We start from the raw sequence: 20,414 nt of genomic DNA on the forward strand, positions 1-20,414 counted from the left end.
ACTTATGCAATCAATTATTTTGTGTTTTATATTTGTAATTCATTTAAATCACTTTGTAGAGATCTGCTTTTTCTGTCTTCTTCTGTCGATCAGTGTCGAAAAAGCCAAACTAAGTCCACTGTGATTCAATGTTGTAAAACAATAAAATATAAAAAGTTTCAAGGGGGGCAAATACTTACTGTAGGCACTATAAGACAAAGTTTCCTTGAAAGTGAGTCCACAGATTGTGGGAGCATTGCAATGATAGGGCAAGTGAAGTTATCACCTTTGGTTCAAGAGCCTGGTGGCCAAGGGGTAATAACTGTTCCTGAACCTGGTAGGGTGAGTCCTGAGGATCCTGTACCTTCTTCCTGATGGCAGTGATGAGAGTATGGCCTGGGTGGTGGGGGGTCCTCTGATGATGAATGCTGCTTTCCTGTGACAATGCTCTGAGTAGATGTGCTCAATGGTTGTGAGGGCTTTACCCATAATGGACAGGGCCATATCCACTACTTTTTGTAAGAATCTCCATTCAAGGGCATTGGTGTTTCCATAGCAGGTTGTGATGCAGCCAGGCAGTATACTTTCCACCCTATATCTATAGAAGTTTGTCAGAGTTTTACAAAGGTAGATGTTGTACCAAATCTTCGCAAACTCCTCGGGAAGTAAAGTTGCTGCCGTGCTTTCTTCATAATAGCACTTAAGTGCTAGGCTCACTCAGCCAGAATTGCAATCTCCTCCTATATGCTGAATCATCACCGCCTTTGATTTGGCCTGTGACAGTGTTGTCAGTAGACTTGAATATGGCATTGGAACTGAGCTTAGCCACACAGTCATAAGTGCGTAAAGTGAGTAGAACAGGGGACTAAGCACATAGCCTTATGGTGCACTTGATGGTGAAGATTGTGGAGGAGATGGTTTTGCTAATCTGCAACTGGGGTCTGCAAGTGAGGAAATTAAGGATCTAGTTACATAAAGAGATATTGAGGCCAAGCTCTTGAAGCTTATTGGTTAACTTTGAGGGAATGATGGTATTGAATGACAAGCTGTAGTCGATAAAGTCATCAAGTCATTGCTGTCCAGATGTTCCAAGGTTAAGTGAAGAGCCAGAGAAATGACATCTGCTGTGGACCTGTTAGTATCAGTAGGCAAATTAGAGTGGATCCAAGTCAGGAGTTGATACGTTTCATCACCAACCTCTGAAAACACTTCATCACAGTGGATGTAAGTGCTACTGGATGATAGTCGTTGAGGTAGTTTACCATGTTCTTCCAGAGTAGGAGAAGGCAGCCAAGTGATCAGATTTACCAAAATGCATTCTGTGCAATATAAAGCTTTGCTCTAACCACTACGCTATCTTAACACCCTGAATTGGTGAATTAGATATGTTTTAATACCAATTATAGCTAATACTAGAATTGTAGATGTATTCCAGATTTTACATAATTAGTTGAATTTAAATTCCCCACTTGCATTGGTGGGATTTGAACTCATATTTGGGATAAAAGCTGTAGGACTGTGCCTGGTAATCCGGTGATTTACTCACTGCACTGCTGTGCTCCCTACCTTAAGGATGACCTTTTCAGAGAATGCCCTCAGGAGTAGTAAGTTATTCTTTAAACCAGATATGAGATCATCTTGCAAATAGAAATAGTATTATCTGAAACAAAAGTTTGTCCAAAAGTAAAGAAAGGATTTTGCTGGTCTAAAAGTTAACTAGTTTGTTTCTTTGATATGATGACACCTAAACTCATTGCTTCAATCCATCAAAACTGATGACTTCTTAACTCAAGGGGTAGGGCGCAGGACTCAAAAGAATTTTGGTTTAGTGTTCTCAGATTTACTTCCACAACCACCTTCTCTAACTCATTGTTAAGCAAGGAATTAAGGTCACACCTTAATTCTGTCTGCATGACCAAACTGTTTTAATGTGATTTGGGATCAAATTTCACATGATGGTGTTAAACGTAGAACATAGATCACTACAGCACAGTAAAGGCTATTCGCTCTATATTCTCCTCCAATCACTAAAAAAAAATGCCCCCTTGAATTAGTTTTCTCTTTCCTAGGGAAAATATCTTAGGCTGTCCTCTCCAACTATACCTCTGCAAAAATCTTGTCACAGTTACTTACAGATATAAATCACTTAAGCTGAAGTCTCACTTTGTTCCTGAATAGCACACCAACACATTGTGAACTCCACCAATCCAATGCAGTCTGGTACCCATGGAGGGCTGCATGGGAGGAGGTGGGGAAAGGTTAGGTTGATCTTTGAGTAGGTTAAAAGCTCAGCACTGTGCTGTGATGTTCTGTCTTTCTATATTGGAGGTAACAAGACCTAAGATGTTGCCAGATGGCAGCTTCTTTGACCTCATCTAAGAAAACAACTTAAATTCTTCTTTTTAATCTCTCTTTTTTCCTTTTCAGAGTAGCTGCATGTCTGTTGGAGTCCATGATCTGCAGCTGCGCACAAACTGTGGTTGTTCACAGTGGATAAGTTCCCAACCAGCCATTTTCGCCATATTCAAGAGCAGCCTGGAAGACATGCATCTTCAGGGTGTGGCCTTGCGTGGTCCTGTGAATGATCAGTTCCATGCCGGTGTTACCAACCGAGGCATCATGGGAGAAATGGAACATCGCTGCTGGAGGCCCCTGTAGTCAGGTGATCACTCTCTCTCCCCTTTCTCTCTCTCTCTCTTTCTTTCAATGGTGGGGAGAGTCAGAGAATCTTGAAATAAAAAGATGACGTGGCAGATTGTAATATCATAAAAGTGACCGTTTCCCCTCTCACTGTGGAATGGGTGACACCCCCTCTGTCCCTTGATAGTGAGAGAGAGAAACCATGTGGCATGCTGAATTGTTGGGTAAACAATAGTTTTTGTTCGACTGCAGATCATGGTCTATCTTGGTGTTGTTGGCTTGTTGGGTGGTGGGCACTGATGCCTCCTGCTGAAATGGCTGGGGGGGGAGAGGAGGGGAGGGAGAGGTTGATTCTTCACTGCTTGGGAGAGGGGAGAGGAGACTTTGGGGTTCTAACATTTTTTTCTGTCGTTCATTCTTTGGGGTTCTCTTCTGTTTTTGTGGATGTCTGTGAAGCGTAAGAATTTTAGTTGTATATTGCATGCATTTTCTGATGTTAAATAGAACCCACTAAACCATTGAATTTGCTTCCAAAATCTTATATATTTTGTCATTCAGCAAGTAAACCAAAAATTATTGGCATTAATGTTTTGGGATTGTATTCCCATGGAACATAAGTGGATGAGAATGTGCTGTTATGACTTTACATAAATGGAAGATGAGGCATTTATCAAGGATAAAGAATTATACAAAAATAAAGTTAGAGGTTAAAGGACAGATATGGAATAAAATGTGCATATATATGGGTAAATATTGACAATGTAAATAGCATTATAAAAAGTTGTTTAAAGTGTCTATGGTGCAGTCTAGTGATGTGTTAACTAGAATATTTGATCAGATTAACAGCCTGGGGGAAGAAACTTTATTTTATTTATTGAGATACAGCACAGAATAGGCCCTTCTGATCCTTCTGGCCCTTCGAGTCGCGCCACCCAGCAATCCCCGTTTATCCTGGCCTAATCACAGGGCAATTTACATAACCAATTAAACTACCAACCGGTATGTCTTTGGACTGTGGGAGGAAACCGAGCACCTGGAAGAAACCCATGTGGTCACAGGGAGAACGTACAATCTCCTTACAGATAGTGGCGGGAAATGCGCCCAGTTCGCCTGTACTTTGTGCTAACTACTACAGTAGCGTGTCACCCCATTTGGCATGAAGTCATCGGAATATGCACTCAGTGGAACCTGGTGTGGTCTTTTGCAGCTGTTAGCTTATCCACTTCAAGGTTCGACATGTTGTGGTCCAGAGATGCTCTTCTGCATGCGTGGTTATTTGAGTTAGTGTCACATTCCTATAGTCCTACAACTTCCTACAGCTTGAAACAGTCTGGCCATTCTCTGACCTCTCTCATTAACAGGCATTTTTGCCCACAGAACTGCTGCGTACTGGATGTTTTTTGCTTTTTGTACCATACTCTGAAAACTCTAGAATATCTCAGGCGATCAGCAGTTTCTGGGGTACTCAAACCACTCCATCTGGCACCAACAATCATTCCACAGTCAAAGTCACTTAGATCACATTTCTTCCCTATACTGATGTTTGGGCTAAACAGCAACTGAACCTCTTGACCATGTGGTTATGCATTGAGCTGGTGCCTTGTGTTTGGTTGATTAGATATTTGCAAAATAAAACAAAATATTCCAGGTGTGGTTTAACAGGTTTTTATGGAGCTGCAACATTACCTCATGTCTCTTGAACTTAATCCTCCAGTTAATAAAGGCTAACACACTATACACCTTCTTAACAACCCTAACAATTTGCACAGCAACGTTTAGAGATATATGAATGTGCACCCCAAGATCCCACTGTTTCTTCACACAGTTAAAAATCCTACCATTAACCCTGTATTCTGACTTTCAATTCAACTTTCCAAAGTGAATCACTTCACACTTACCTGATTTCATCTCCATCAGCCACATCTCTTCCCAGCTCTGTATGCTGTCAATGTCCTGTTGTAACCTACAACAACCTTCTACACTGTCCACAACACGACCAACATTTACATCATCTGCAAACTTCCCAACACACTCTTCTACTTCCTCATCCAAGTAATTTATAAAAATCACAAGGAGCAGGATCCCAAAACAAATCCATGTGGAAGACCAATGATAATAATCATCCAGGCAGAAACCTTTCCATCTCCTACCACCCTCTGCCTTCTGTAGGCAAGCCAATTCTAAATCCATGTGGCCAAGTTCCACTGGATCTCATGCCTCCTGACTTTCTGAATGAGTCTATCATGGGGGACCTTATCAAAGCTTATTAAAATCCATATAGTGTACATCACATCCATTGCTCTAGCTTCATGAATGTATTTTGTCACATTCTCAAAGAGATCACTAAGGCCTGTGAGGCATAACCTGCCCCTCACAAAGCCATGCTGACTATCCCTAACTACATCCTGTCACTCTTCTCCAATAATCTGCCCATTGCTGAAGTGATACTCAACTGTCTGTCATTCCCTACTCCCTTTCTTGAACAAAAGAGTAACATTTGCCACTCTAATCATCTGGTACCACTCCTGTGACCAGAGAAGATGCAAAGATCATCACCAGATGCAATTCCTCCTTCTCTGCACGAGCAGCCTCTGCAATTTAGAATAATAGCCTCCTACCAGCACTGACACGATCTGTAAATTGCAATCAGACAGCCTCCTGGTTGCGCTTACTCCTTTCAAAAGGCGCATGGAGGTAGCCCTGAATCTGCACTTTGACAGGGGCTAAGATGCTCAGACACAGACTTTTCCATGCATTAAGGCACTCCTTACATGGTACTGAAGCTCTGGACTGAGATAGCCTCTATCTTACACTGATACAGACTCTTGAATTTACTGAAAGAGCCCTTTCTCTGGGTTAAAACCCTGAACTGCTCTGAGATCCTTCTCATCACCAAGATAGCTCCTGTACTCTGAGACAGATTATTTTCTCCTCTAAGACAGTCTCACCTTCACTTCACTGAGGAGGTCTCAATTTCATGCCATGATGGGCCCAGTCCTCCTTTCCCTCAGCTCTTTCATGACACTATGATAATATCATAAGGCCATCAGACATAGGAGCAGAATTAGGCCATTTGCCCGATCTAGTCTGCTTCACCATTCCCTCTTGGCTGATTTAATGTCCTTCTCAACCCGTTCTCCTAACTTCTCCCCACAGCCTTTGATGCCCCGACTAATCAAGAACCTATCGACCACTGCATTAATTTCTCCACATTGTCGCAACCCAGATGCTGAAAATCTGTGAGCCAGTTCCCACCAGAAGAGTATGCCTGGGTTGGGGGAGGGATGATGTTCCTACTGGGATAAACAAGGATGATTGGACACCAAATATACAGCAATAGTAAATCAGATCCATTGCATATTGCAGTGCACAGCAATTTGCATCTGCAACTTTCCATTGGCCCACTGTTTTGCCTTAAAATGAAAAGGCCTTTTGTTTTGCTCTCTCTTCCAGAAATCCCATCAGTAGATGCTCATGGACAGGTCATATGTTCCTCAGAGAGCTAGTACCATCTGCCTGCATGGCTTCTTCCATCCAGGGACTTATTTTCATGACTTTTAAATATTTAGACATTGACAATCTTTAGCATCATCTGAAATGTGTGACGTCTTTGAGCATCCTTTGATCTCTTTAAGATTCACGTCTGCCCGCAGAGGATGTGTGGGAGAAAAACAATAGCTGTCAAGACGGTCACTGAGGACATGCATTTAAGGCGGCTTAGGTGGCATGCCGTCTGGGGAGGTAGGACTGGCGGAAAAGATGACAGAAGCACCAATCATCCACCTCTGCCATCTATGTCCTATGTCACCAAGGCCATAAAAATTCCACAGCGACAGGGACCCTGAGGGGAAAAAAGGCATTATAGGGCGGAATGTTTTTTGTAATATAAAGCTGATTGCATAACCAACAAAGTTTGACTGCCTCCGGAAGCTGAGGCCTAGTCTCTTCCAAGAAATGAGAGCAGAAACCAGCAAAAGCTATCATCTGAGACTTGCATCTGGTGCTTGATGTGCAAGATAAAAGTGTTCAAAGATAAATGCTACATAGCCGCTTGTAATTGGAAAGTGCTAACTACCAAACAAAAACGTGTGGTGTGTATGTGTCACATATCTGTATACTTAGATTTGCTTTCGAGTAAGTATAAGTGATCAGCAGGAAAATGTACTACTTCCTATTACTAAAAGTAGAAAACATTTTATACTGAGCCATTATAGGCCTCATTATCTGCATTTCTGTTGGACAGAAACATTGAAAAGGCATGTGAAATCAAAGAAAAAACTGCAGATGTTGGAAGCATGAAATAAAAGTGAGGAGGTCGGGCAGCCACCATGGAAAAAGAATGATGTGTTGACAAAATTAATTTTGCAGGATGAAATTCAAAAAAAACCAGCAGATTGCAGAAACTTGAAATCGAAGCCTCAAATCTGAGACACCATTTCAGTTGATATAACAACTTTGTTGTTATTGGGTTTAAACGTTGTCTTAGACTGTCTAACCACTCAGTCCACGTTGCACTGACACAATCCATTATTTACACTGAAACAATTACTCCTTTGTCATTGAGATACTTCCATCGCTCCAGTTACACAGATCGGTCCCTATACAAAGACAGTGCCATCTCTGCAGCAATTAAACACTGAAATGGCACCTTCCTACATAGCAACAGCTCATCCCAAACAGTAAAATTGTCCCTATCCAATACTAAGATGGTTCCTTCCATACACTGAGACAGATCCTTCCCTACAGTGAAACAGTTCCTTCCCTGCTCTGAGATAGTTCTTATGCGACAGTGGGGCAGCTCCCTCTCTGCACTCAGATGGACCCATCCCAATTCACCTGCGTATTCAATTCTCCTCTAATCTGCACATATTACCTAGGAGCACTAATCACAGTGAACGCAGTGTGACCACTGATCCCAGTGACATAAAGTGACTTCTGATCCCAAAAACCTCAGAGTGACCACTCTTCCCAGTGACTTCTAATCCATGTGACTACAGAGTGATCTCTGATCTCTGTGAACACAGATTGACCACCTAACAGTAGTAGTGAGGTTGGGGATGGTATTAAACAGGAAATTAGAAATGTGTGCAATAAAGGAACAGCAGTTATAATGGGTGACTTCAATCTACATGTAGATTGGGTGAAACAAATTGGTAAGGGTGCTGAGGAAGAGGATTTCTTGGAATGTATGCGGGATGGTTTTTTGAACCAACATGTCGAGGAACCAACTAGACATAAGGTTGCCTTGGCAGTCAAAGTGAAGGATAATCCAAAGAGCTTTTACAAGTATATTAAGAGCAAAAGGATTGTAAGGGATAAAATTGGTCCTCTTGAAGATCAGAGTGGTCGGCTTTGTGCGGAACCAAAGGAAATGGGGGAGATCTTAAATAGGTTTTTTGCGTCTGTATTTACTAAGGAAGCTGGCATGAAATCTATGGAATTGAGGGAATCAAGTAGTGAGACCATGGCAACTGTACAGATTGAAAAGGAGGAGGTGCTTGCTGTCTTGAGGAAAATTAAAGTGGATAAATCCCCAGGACCTGACAGGGTGTTCCCTCGGACCTTGAAGGAGACTAGTGTTGAAATTGCGGGGGCCCTGGCAGAAATATTTAAAATATCGCTGTCTACGGGTGAAGTGCCGGAGGATTGGAGAGTGGCTCATGTTGTTCCGTTGTTTAAAAAAGGATCGAAAAGTAATCCGGGAAATTATAGGCCAGCGAGTTTAATGTCAGTAAGTTATTGGAGGGAGTACTAAGAGACAGAATCTACAAGCATTTGGATAGACAGGGGCTTATTAGGGAGAGTCAACATGGCTTTGTGCATGGTAGATCATGTTCGACCAATCTGTTGGAGTTTTTCAAGGAGGTTACCAGGAAAGTGGATGAAGGGAAGGCAGTGGATATTGTCTACATGGACTTCAGTAAGGCCTTTGACAAGGTCCCGCATGGGAGGTTAGTTAGGAAAATTCAGTTGCTAGGTATACATGGAGAGGTGGTAAATTGGATTGGACATTGGCTCGATGGAAGAAGCCAGAGAGTGGTGGTAGAAAATTGCTTCTCTGAGTGGAGGCCTGTGACTAGTGGTGTGCCACAGGGCACACAGGGTCATTGTTATTTGTCATCTATATCAATAATCTGGATGATAATGTGGTAAACTGGATCAGCAAGTTTGCTGATGATACAAAGATTGGAGGTGTAGTAGACAGTGAGGAAGGTTTTCAGAGCCTGCAGAGGGACTTGGACCAGCTGGAAAAAATGGGCTGAAAAATGGCAGATGGAGTTTAATACTGACAAGTGTGAGGTATTGCATGTTGGAAGGACAAACCAACGAAGAACATACAGGGTTAATGGTAAGGCACTGAGGAGTGCAGTGGAACAGAGGGATCTGGTTTTACAGATACAAAATTCCCTAAAAGTGTCGTCACAGGTAGATAGGGTCATAAAGAGAGCTTTTGGTACATTGGCCTTTATTAATCGAAGTATTGAGTATAAGAGCTGGAATGTTATGATGAGGTTGTATAAGGCATTGGTGAGGCCGAATCTGGAGTATTGTGTTCAGTTTTGGTCACCAAATTACAGGAAGGATATAGATAAGGTTGAAAGAGTGCAGAGAAGGTTTACAAGGATGTTGCCGGGACTTGAGAAACTCAGTTACAGAGAAAGGTTGAATAGGTTAGGACTTTATTCCCTGGAGCGTAGAAGAATAAGGGGAGATTTGATAGACGTATATAAAATTATGATGGGTATAGATAGAGTGAATGCAAGCAGGCTTTTTCCACTGAGTCAAGGGGAGAAAAAAACCAGAGGACATGGGTTAAGGGTGAGGGGGGAAAAGTTTAAAGGGAACATTAGGCGGGGGCTTCTTCACACAGAGAGTGGTGGGAGTATGGAATGAGCTGCCAGACGAGGTGGTAAATGCGGGTTCTTTTTTAACATTTAAGAATAAATTGGACAGATACATGGATGGGAGGTGTATGGAGGGATATGGTCCGTGTGCAGGTCAGTGGGACTAGGCAGAAAAAGTTTCGGCACAGCCAAGAAGGGCCAAAGGGCCTCTTTCTGTGCTGTAGTTTCTATGGTTCTATGGTTCTAGAGAGCAGGCTATTCTAGACTGGGTATTGAGCAATGAGGAAGGGTTAATTAGCAATCTTGTCATGAGAGGCCCCTTGGGTAAGAGTGACCATAATATGGTGGAATTCTTCATTAAGATGGAGAGTGACATAGTTAATTTAGAAACAAAGGTTCTGAACTTAAAAAAGGGTAACTTTGAAGGTATGAGACGTGAATTAGCTAAGATAGACTGGCAAATGACACTTAAAGGGTTGATGGTGGATATGCAATGGCAAGCATTTAAAGATCACATGGATGAACTACAACAATTGTTCATCCCAGTTTGGCAAAAGAATAAATCAAGGAAGGTAGTGCACACGTGACTGACAAGGGAAATTAGGGACAGTATCAATTCCAAAGAAGAAGCATACAAGTTAGCCAGAAAAAGTGGCTCGCCTGAGGACTGGGAGAAATTTAGAGTTCAGCAGAGGAGGACAAAGGGCTTAATTAGGAAGGGTGTAAAAAGATTATGAGAGAAAACTGGCAGGGAACATAAAAACTGACTGTAAAAGCTTTTATAGATATGTGAAAAGAAAAAGATTAGTTAAGACAAGTGTAGGTCCCCTACAGACAGAAACAGGTGAACTGATTATGGGGAGCAAGGACATGGCAGACCAGTTGAATAATTACTTTGGTTCTGATTTCACTAAGGATGACATAAATAATCTTCCGGAAATAGTAGGGGACAGAGGGTCCAGTGAGATGGAGGAACTAAGGGAAATACATGTTAGTAGGGAAGTGATGTTAGGTAAATTGAAGGGATTAAAGGCAGATAAATCCCCAGGGCCAGATGGTCTGCATCCCGGAGTGCTTAAGGAAGTAGCCCAAGAAATAGTGGATGCATTAGTGATAATTTTTCAAAACTCTTTAGATTCTGGACTAGTTCCTGAGAATTGGAGGGTGGCTAATGTAACCCCATTTTTTAAAAAAGGAGAGAGAGAGAATCCAGGGAATTATAGACCGGTTAGCCTAACATCGGTGGTGGGGAAACTGCTAGAGTCAGTTATCAAAGATGTGATAACAGCACACTTGGAAAGTGGTGAAATCATCGGACAAAGTCAGCATGGATTTGTGAAAGGAAAATCATGTCTGACGAATCTCATAGAATTTTTTGAGGATGTAACTAGTAGAGTGGATAGGGGAGAACCAGTGGATGTGGTATATTTGGATTTTCAAAAGGCTTTTGACAAGTTCCCACACAGGAGATTAGTGTGCAAACTTAAAGAACATGGTATTGGGGGTAAGGTATTGATGTGGATAGAGAGTTGGTTGGCAGACAGGAAGCAAAGAGTGGGAATAAACAGGACCTTTTCAGAATGGCAGGCAGTGACTAGTGGGGTACCGCAAGGCTCAGTGCTGGGACCCCAGTTGTTTACAATATATACTAATGACTTGGATGAGGGAATTAAATGCAGCATCTTCAAGTTTGCAGATGACACGAAGCTGGGCGGCAGTGTTAGCTGTGAGGAGGATGCTAAGAGGATGCATAAGGTGACTTGGATAGGTTAGGTGAGTGGGCAAATTCATGGCAGATGCAATTTAATGTGGATAAATGTGAAGTTATCCACTTTGGTGGCAAAAACAGGAAAACAGATTATTATCTGAATGGTGGCCAATTAGGAAAAGGGGAGGTGCAACGAGACCTGGGTGTCATTATACACCAGTCATTGAAAGTGGGCATGCAGGTACAGCAGGCGGTGAAAAGGGCAAATGATATGCTGGCATTTATAGCAAGAGGATTCGAGTACAGGAGCAGGGAGGTACCACTGCAGTTGTACAAGGCCTTGGTGAGACCACACCTGGAGTATTGTGTGCAGTTTTGGTCCCCTAATCTGAGGAAAGACATCCTTGCCATAGAGGGAGTACAAAGAAGGTTCACCAGATTGATTCCTGGGATGGCAAGACTTTCATATGATGAAAGACTGGATGAACTAGGTTTACACTCGTTGGAATTTAGAAGATTAAGGGGGATCTGATTGAAATGTATAAAATCCTAAAGGGATTGGACAGGCTAGATGCAGGAAGATTGTTCCCGATGTTGGGGAAGTCCAGATCGAGGGGTCACAGTTTGAGGATAAAGGGGAAGCCTTTTAGGAACGAGATTAGGAAAAACTTCTTCACACAGGGAGTGGTGAATCTGTGGAATTCTCTGCCACAGGAAACAGTTGAGGCCAGTTCATTGGCTATATTTAAGAGGGAGTTAGATATGGCACTTGTGGCTGAAGGGATCAGGGGGTATGGAGGGAAGGCTAGTACAGGGTTCTGAGTTGGATGATCAGCCATGATCATACTGAATGGCGGTGCAGGCTCGAAGGGCCGAATGGCCTACTCCTGCACCTATTTTCTATGTTTCTACGTTTCTATGACCTCTGATCCCTGTGACTACAGAATGATCTCTGATCTCTGCGAACACAGATTGATCTCTGATCCCTGTGAACACAGAATGACCTCTGATCCCTGTGACCGCAGAGTTCCAGGAACTGGCTGGTGTTGGTCTGAACCTGAGCAACAACGTGTCTTTATATTTGTTATTAATTTCTAGTAAAAGGGCAGCCGATGCCTCAAAATGGAGATTTCCTTGACCTTCATATGTAATTGGATTCCAACTATTTATTTGGAGATACAGCATGGTAACAAATTCCTTGGTCCAACGAGCCCATGCCAACCAATTACATTAATGTGACCAGTTAAACTACTAACCCGTACATCTTTGAAATGTGGGAGGAAACTGGTGAATCTGGAGGAGTCCATCATGGTCATGGGGAGAACGTACAAACTGCTTACAGACAGCATCAGAAACTGATGCTGAGTTGCCTGTGCTGTAATAGCTATTACACTGTGCTGTCCCTAAAGCATTGCTTGACCTTCATCAAGGTATCAACTTTCAAATGTTACTGAGGTGTTCTGGTGGAGATTGCTTTTCCCAGTCCCAGACACCCACCAACAAACTACATTCAGTAGTTCTGATCTTCATGTGCATGATTTCACTTCACACATTTCAGCTCTTCAAGGTAATTTTCTTTTCCTCTTATTGTTTGGTTTAATTTTTAATCATTTCCCCTCATTCAAATTGAAGACTTTTGACCAGTCAGATTCAAATTCATTTATCACATATACAGGAGCCTCAGGACTCACACCAGCAGGTTCAGAAACAGTTACTGCCCCTCAACCATCAGGCTCTTGAACAAAAGGGATAACCTCACTCAGCTTCACTTGCCCCCTCTTTGAAGTCTTCTCATAACTTATGGATTCACTTTCAAGGACTCTTCATCTCATGTTCTTGATATTTATTGCTACTTATTTATATTTGCATTTGCATAGTTTGTTGTCTTCTGCACTCAGATGGGTGGCCTTCCATTGATTCTGTTATAGCTACTATTCTATAGATTTGTTGAGTATGCCCAGAAGAAAAGGAATCTCAGGGTTGTATAGGGTGACATATGTGTACTTTGATAATAAGCTTACTTTAAACATAGAGTGAAATGCATTGTTTGAATTGACAACCAACAAAACCTAAGGATGTGCTGGGGGAGGAGTGTTGTCAAACATGACATGCCCACAATGTTCAGCAGAACAACACAACACAACATCAGCAAAACAAACCCCATTTCTCCCTTTCACCCAATCTCTCAGACAGACAGGTCTCCAACCCCTGGACAAGGCCTCATCTGGGCCTTCATCAACAGGCCATGGCCCATATATACATACATCACACCTTCGAATTCTAACCCTGTTAGTCCAGGGGCCTCAACCCCTGAGCCTCAGTGGTTTATTTATTTAGCATACAAATAGAAGCATAACTTGGTATACACAAAATACTGGAGGAACTCAGCAAGTCAGGCAGGGATCCTATGGAGGGTAATACATAGTCAACGTTTCAGGCTGCGACCTTTCATCAGGACTGGAAATGAAAGGGGAAGAGGAAGGTTGTACGAGTGTACATGCAGGCAGGTGATGAATGAAACCAGGTGAGGGGAAAGGTAGGAAAGTGGGGAAGGAGGGATGAAGACAGAGGCTGGGAAGTGATAAGTGGAAGAGATATAGGGTTGAAGAAGAAGGAATCTGATAGGAGAGGAGAGTGGACCATTGGAAAAAGGGAAGGAGCAGTGGCATCAGAGGGAGGTGATAGGCAGGTGATAAAAGAGACGGGATAATATGGAGCCAGAATAAGGAAAGGAAAAGGAGAGAAAGGGGAGTGGAGAAATGACCAGAGATTGGAGAAATCAATGTTCCTGCTCTCCAGATGCTACATGAGGTGTATGGAAGCTGCAATACAAAAGCTCTGAGAACTGAATGAACAAGGTCAAGTTGTTTCTAATATCCAACTGAGGATCAGTTTCTGATGTTGTGTAATTTTATTTTAACATTTTGATTTCAGGCAGGAAGTTGCCATGGGTTACAGACCCACCCTCACAATATCATTGAACACATTTCCAAGAATCATAACGTGTATTTTTTAAAAGTAAATATAATTTGTTTCATCCTCTGTTGAAGCGGTCTCGCTATATTTATCTGACACTCAGCTTATCTACAATAAGCTACTATTTAGGGGCAGAGGTTTTACCACACTGTTAGAAGCAAAAAATGTGGAATAGGCCCTTCCACCCAACTCATGCACCCTGAACATGGTGCCCACCATGATAGTCTCATTTACCCATGCTTAGACCATATCCCTCAAAGCCTTTCTTCTCCAGAAACTCACTCAAAGCCAGTCCTGATGACTGATCTCAGACATGAAATGTTAACTGTTTCTCTGTCTGTGGAATCTGCTTAACCTGCCGAGTGTTTTTCTTTCCTTCTTCTTTTGTTTGTATCTGTGCTGTGGTGTGACCCTCTGTTTCTTTTACCTCCAGTCCCTCAGAAATGGTGTTTTCTGCTGTGCCATCCAGGGTGACCCTCTGATACCCAGCAATTGCAGTCGAGGTGGGGAGTGGGTGCACAGTTGGGAAGGTGGAAGGGGTGGGAGGAAAGATTCAAGTTTAAAATTTATTTATCACATCTACAATAAAATATACACTGAAATGCATAATTTGCGTTAACAAGCAACACACACCTGGGGACAACACACAAGTGTCATTACACATTCCAGTGTCAACAAAGCATGCCCACATGTTCACCAAAACAAAACAGAAGGCAACAATCATCAAAACAAGATGGTGAAACAAGCCCCTTTCCTCCCTCCTACCCATGCATATTCAGTACATTGTGCTCTAACTCCAGGACAGGCCGTCTTCAGTCCCAGGCCTCCAGCAGACTCAGGCTGAGACTCAGAGAATCTGCAGAGGTTCGTAAACTCGGGGCTTGGGTCAATGGGCCTTGACCTCCAAATTGACCCTTAGCATCATCTGCAGGACCCTCAATTACTGAACACTAAGCTACAAACTTTGGACTTGCTGATGACGGGACACAGACACTTAGACTTTCGTGCAGGAAAAACCTGAAAAAAAGATCACATGTACAGATTTATGATTCACATGTATATGCAATAAAAACAGTTGTCGTGAAGGGAGAAATAAATTTCCCCACTATTGACTGGCATCTCCCTAGAGCAAGGGGTTTAGAAGGGGTGGAGTTTGTTAGGTGTGCTCAGGAAGGTTTCTTGACACAATATGTAGATAAGCCTACAAGAGAAGAGGCTGTACCTGATCCGGTACTGGGAAATGAACCTGATCAGGTGTCAGGTCTCTCAGTGGGAGAGCATTTTGGAGATAGTGATCATAATTCTATCTCCTTTCCCATAGCATTGGAGATGGATAGGAACAGACAAGTTAAGGAAACGTTTAATTGGAGTAAGGGGAAACATGAAGCTATTAGGCAGGAACTTGGAAGTATAAATCGGGAGCAGACGTTCTCAGGGAAGTATACAGCAGAAATATGGCAAATGTTCAGGGGATATTTGTGTGGCGTTCTGCATAGATACATTCCAATGAGACAGGGAAAGGATGGTAGGGTACAGGAAGCATGCTGTACAAAGGCTGTTGAAAATCTACTCAAGAAACATAGAAACATAGAAACATAGAAAATAGGTGCAGGAGTAGGCCATTCGGCCCTTTGAGCCTGCACCACCATTTATTATGATCATGGCTGATCATCCAACTCAGAATCCCGCCCCAGCCTTCCCTCCATACCCCCTGATCCCCGTAACCACAAGGGCCATATCTAACTCCCTCTTAAATATAGCCAATGAACTGGCCTCAACTGTTTCCTGTGGCAGAGAATTCCACAGATTCACCACTCTCTGTGTGAAGAAATTTTTCCTAATCTCAGTCCTAAAAGGCTTCCCCTTTATCCTCAAACTGTGACCCCTTGTTCTGGACTTCCCCAACATCGGGAACAATCTTCCTGCATCTAGCCTGTCCAATCCCTTTAGGATTTTATACGTTTCAAAAGAAAAGCTTACAAAAGGTTCAAAAAACTAGAGACTCTTGGATAGGTACATGGAGCTTAGAAGAATAGAGGGCTATGGGTAACCCTAGGTAGTTTCTAAAGCAAGTACATGTCAGCACAGCATTGTGGGCTGAAGGGCCTCTATTGTGCTGTTGGTTTTCTATGTTTCTATGTTTCTGTCACATTTCCAGACAGTCAAAGTTTGTGCATTCGAAACCCTGGGAATGGTACCCTGGATGTCTATCTCCACTTATTGCAAAAAAGGAATCTTTCCATATGAGTGACATTTGAGAAAGCCCTTTCAAGTGTGAAATATCTTCCAATGTGCTGAATTGAAGTGAGGTAGCACTAGAATAGGTGAGTACTCCTCCAGAAGTCTGAAATTAACCTGTGGAGTTGAGTTCAAATTTTGCAATGGTAATTGGAAATGAAGGGAAGAGGAGGCAGAATAAGATGGTGGGGAGGAGAGAAGATTGAATACAAGCTGACAGGTGAGAGGTGAAACTAGGAATAATGGAAAAGGGGGAGAGATGAAGTGAGAAGCTGCCTCACCTGCTCATCACCTCTCTCTGGGACCCCTTCTCCCATGGTCCACTATCCACTCCTATCCGATTCCTTCTTCAGCCCTTTACCTTTTCCGCCTGCCACCTCCCAGTTTTCCATTTCATTCCTGTTCACCACCCACCCAACTTCCCCCTCATTCGGTCTCACCTATCTCCTGCCAGCTTGTAATCCTTCTCCTCCTCCCAACTTCTTACTTTGGGTTCTTCCCCCTTCTTTTCCAGTCCTGATGGAGGGTCTCGGGCCAAAATGTCGACTCTTGATTCATTTCCATAGATGCTGTCTGACCTGCTGAGTTCCTCTAGCATTTTGTGTGTGTTACTCTTGATTTCCTGCATCTGCATCCTCTCTTGTTATAGAGTCATAGAAAAGTACAGCACAGAAACAGAGCCTTTGGCGCACTAGCCAATGCCGAATCCTTTAAACAGCCTACTCCCATCGACCTGCACCGGGACCATAGCCCTCCATAACCTACCATCTCTGTACCCGTCCATGTTTATGATTTGCCAAGTGGATACCTTCTGGAATTTTGAAAAGCTAAAATGATAATAGTGACCAGGAAATTCAGCTGAGTTCAGAAATGCGTCTTAAGTGAATGCTTTTTACCCAAGTGGTCCTTATAGATAACTCCAGAGGCAATAAGGATCGAGCATTAAAAGATAACGATTAGTTTTACTTGTCACATGTACATTGGAACATCAAGGTATACAGTGAAATTCACTGTTTGTGATGAGTTGAGGCAGCCTAAAAGTGTCGCCATATTTCTGGCACTAACATAGCATGCCCACAACTCATTAACCCTTACTGTACATCTTTGGAATATGGAAGGAAACTGAGCACCCAGAGGAATACCACGTGGTCACGGGAAGAACGTACAAACTTCTTACAGGCAACTGTGGGAATAGAACCCTGATCAGTGATCACCAGCGTAGAAAAGCGATTGTGGTAACCTGTACACTACTGAGTCGCCCATTAAAAACTACCACTGCCAGTGATGTACACATCTTGAGAATAAATAACAAAAAATAAATTCCTCTTGTGTGTGAGAAATCTCTACATCTAATTCATCCTTCCCCATTTGAGGTATTGCTCCCGGTAAGAAGCATTCCTTCCTGCATGAGGTACCTCCCTTCACATGAAACATCTTCCCATATAAGGGCTCTTGAAATACTCTGCCGTTTATATTCTTCACAGGAAGTGCACTTTGAGATTGCTTTAAGTGAAGTTCAGCTAAAAATAAACAGAATTAGCGTTCGGTGAACTCTTGCTGATCTTTACAGCCTAAAACTTCACTGATAACATCCTGGAGAGGATAGAAATAATTGTGTAGTAACTGTGAATGACCTAAACACTACTTGGAGTATCCTGACAAGCCACAATGGACAACTGCCTGCAATAGTATTTCATACATTTTATTGTATATATTTATGAGTAACTTATGTGGTCTGTTTATATGCAAATATATAAATGAGTCGCACATGTGTGATAGAATGGTGAGATTGTATGTGTGATATAACCACAGTCAGTGCAGGTTTGCAGTGCAAGAGGTGTCACATGTACTGAAGTTTTCTATAGCTCTAAAGGTTTATTTGGAGTAACACACACTGACTCTATAGTAGTGTAAGTTAATGTATCAGCTCTCAATGGACCAAAACTGCTGATGAGGAAGGCTCAAACAAAAGATGCACATCAAGGCCTGAATATAAAATTGTCGGGACCTTGGCATTCAATTTCCTGTCAAGAATTCCAAACTCCACAATTGAGGCATAGAAAATGTCTAAAACTTCACTGTGAATCCTAAGACCATAAGACATAGGGGCAGAATTAGGAAATTCAGCCCTGTGAGTTTGCTTTGCCATTCAATCCCTTTCAACCCCATTCTTCTGCCGTTTCCCAGGAATCATTGATGCCATTACTAAACAAGTACCTATTAACCTCTGTTTTGAGCATACCCAATGACTTGGCCTCAGTGCCTTTGTCTGTGGCAACGAATTCCAGTACAGTCCATCTCAGGCTAAGCCCTCCCCCCCACTGAGCATGTTTACAAGGAGTGCTGCCACAAGAAAGCAGCATCCATCATCAAAGACCCCCACCATCCTGGCCATGCTCTCTTCTCACTGCTGCCATCAGGAAGGAGGTACAGGAGTCCCACACACCAGGTTCAGGAATAGTTATTAGCCCTCAACCATCAGGCTCTTCATGCACCTCACTTTCACAACCAACAGACTCAATTTCAAGGATACTACAACTCACGTTCCCAGTGTTATTTATTTATTTGCAAAATGTGTGTCCTTTTTCAGTTTTTCACTTTATCAAAAAATTTGTTTATCGGTCTTTTTTGGGTACAGCTTTTCTTAAATTCTATTGTATTTCTTTATTTTCCTGTGAATACCTGCAATAAAATGAATCTCAAGATAGTATATGATGACATACATGTACTTTGATAATAAATTTACTTCCACTTTGAAGATACAGGAAATGAGCCAACTGCCCTTCTGAACCTGTTTGACAGTTTAGTGCTATGACTGTGGCCTCTACTCTGTATTCTTCCCTGTCCCCCTGATCAGACACCCTGTGGTTTATCAAGTATATATTTATCTATCTCTGCTTTAAGAACATTCAAAGAACATACACCTCTTTCCAAAACACCCTCAGTCTTTGGTTCCACCAGCCCTTGGCAAACAGAGTTTTAAACCATACGTGGGGAGGTGGGACTAACTCAAATAGGCATCATGGTCAACGTGGATGTGTTGAGCCAAAGAGTCTGTTTCCACTCACTGATACTACAGGTAGCTTCAGGGCACCCTGCCTACAATGAGGCTTTACAAGGCATATGTCAGACTGTACTTGGAGTATTGTGAGCAGTTTTGGGCCCCTTATCTAAGAAACAGTGTGGTGGTATTGAAGAGGGTCTGGAGGACGTTTATGAGAATGATCCTAGGAATAGAAGGGCTAATGTATGAGGAGTGTTTGATGGTTCTAGGCCTGTACTCATTGGAGATTAAAAGAATGAGGAGCATCCCATTGAAACTTATTGAACATTAAAAGGCCTATACAGAGTGGACGTGGAGAGGATGCTTCCTATAGTGGGGAGTCTAGGACCAGAGGGCACAGCCTCTGAATAGAAGGATGCCTCTTTAAGAGGATTTTCTATAGCTAGAGAATGGTGAACCTGTGGAATTCATTACTACAGACAGCTGTGAAGGCTAAGTCATTGGCTCTATTGAAAGCAGAAGCGGGCAGGTTCTTGAGTATTGAGGGTGTCAAAGGTTATGGGGAGAAGGCAGAAGAATGGGTTTGAGATAGATAATAAATCATCCATAACGGAATTGTGGAACAGATTTGATGGACCAAATGGCCTAATTCTGCTCCTATGTCTTATGGTCTCAAAATGGACATGTGAATCCCTCAGGTGTGTATGGAAAGATTAGAAATATTGTTCCTGGCAAGTAATATCTGAGAAGGTGAAGCTAAGGATAAAAATGCACAGATTCAGAATTCTGCTGTAAGAGAACAGAAGAAGGCTATTCTATCAAGATAGTTGGCTTTGGGTGCTGACCCACAGGTATTAATCTGATAGCCCCAAAGAAAGTCAAAGATGTTTTGTCCATAGAAATTGTGTGGAAATTAGAGATTTATTTTATTCCACTGCCATTTAAGTTAGCTTTAAATGGTGCAAAATTTTAAATCAATCACTTGTAAGTTCCATACACAGATTGAGGCTCTTTGGCCTAACAC

This window comes from Mobula hypostoma, chromosome 9 (genome assembly GCF_963921235.1).
Source record: "Mobula hypostoma chromosome 9, sMobHyp1.1, whole genome shotgun sequence".
NCBI lineage: Eukaryota > Metazoa > Chordata > Chondrichthyes > Myliobatiformes > Myliobatidae > Mobula > Mobula hypostoma.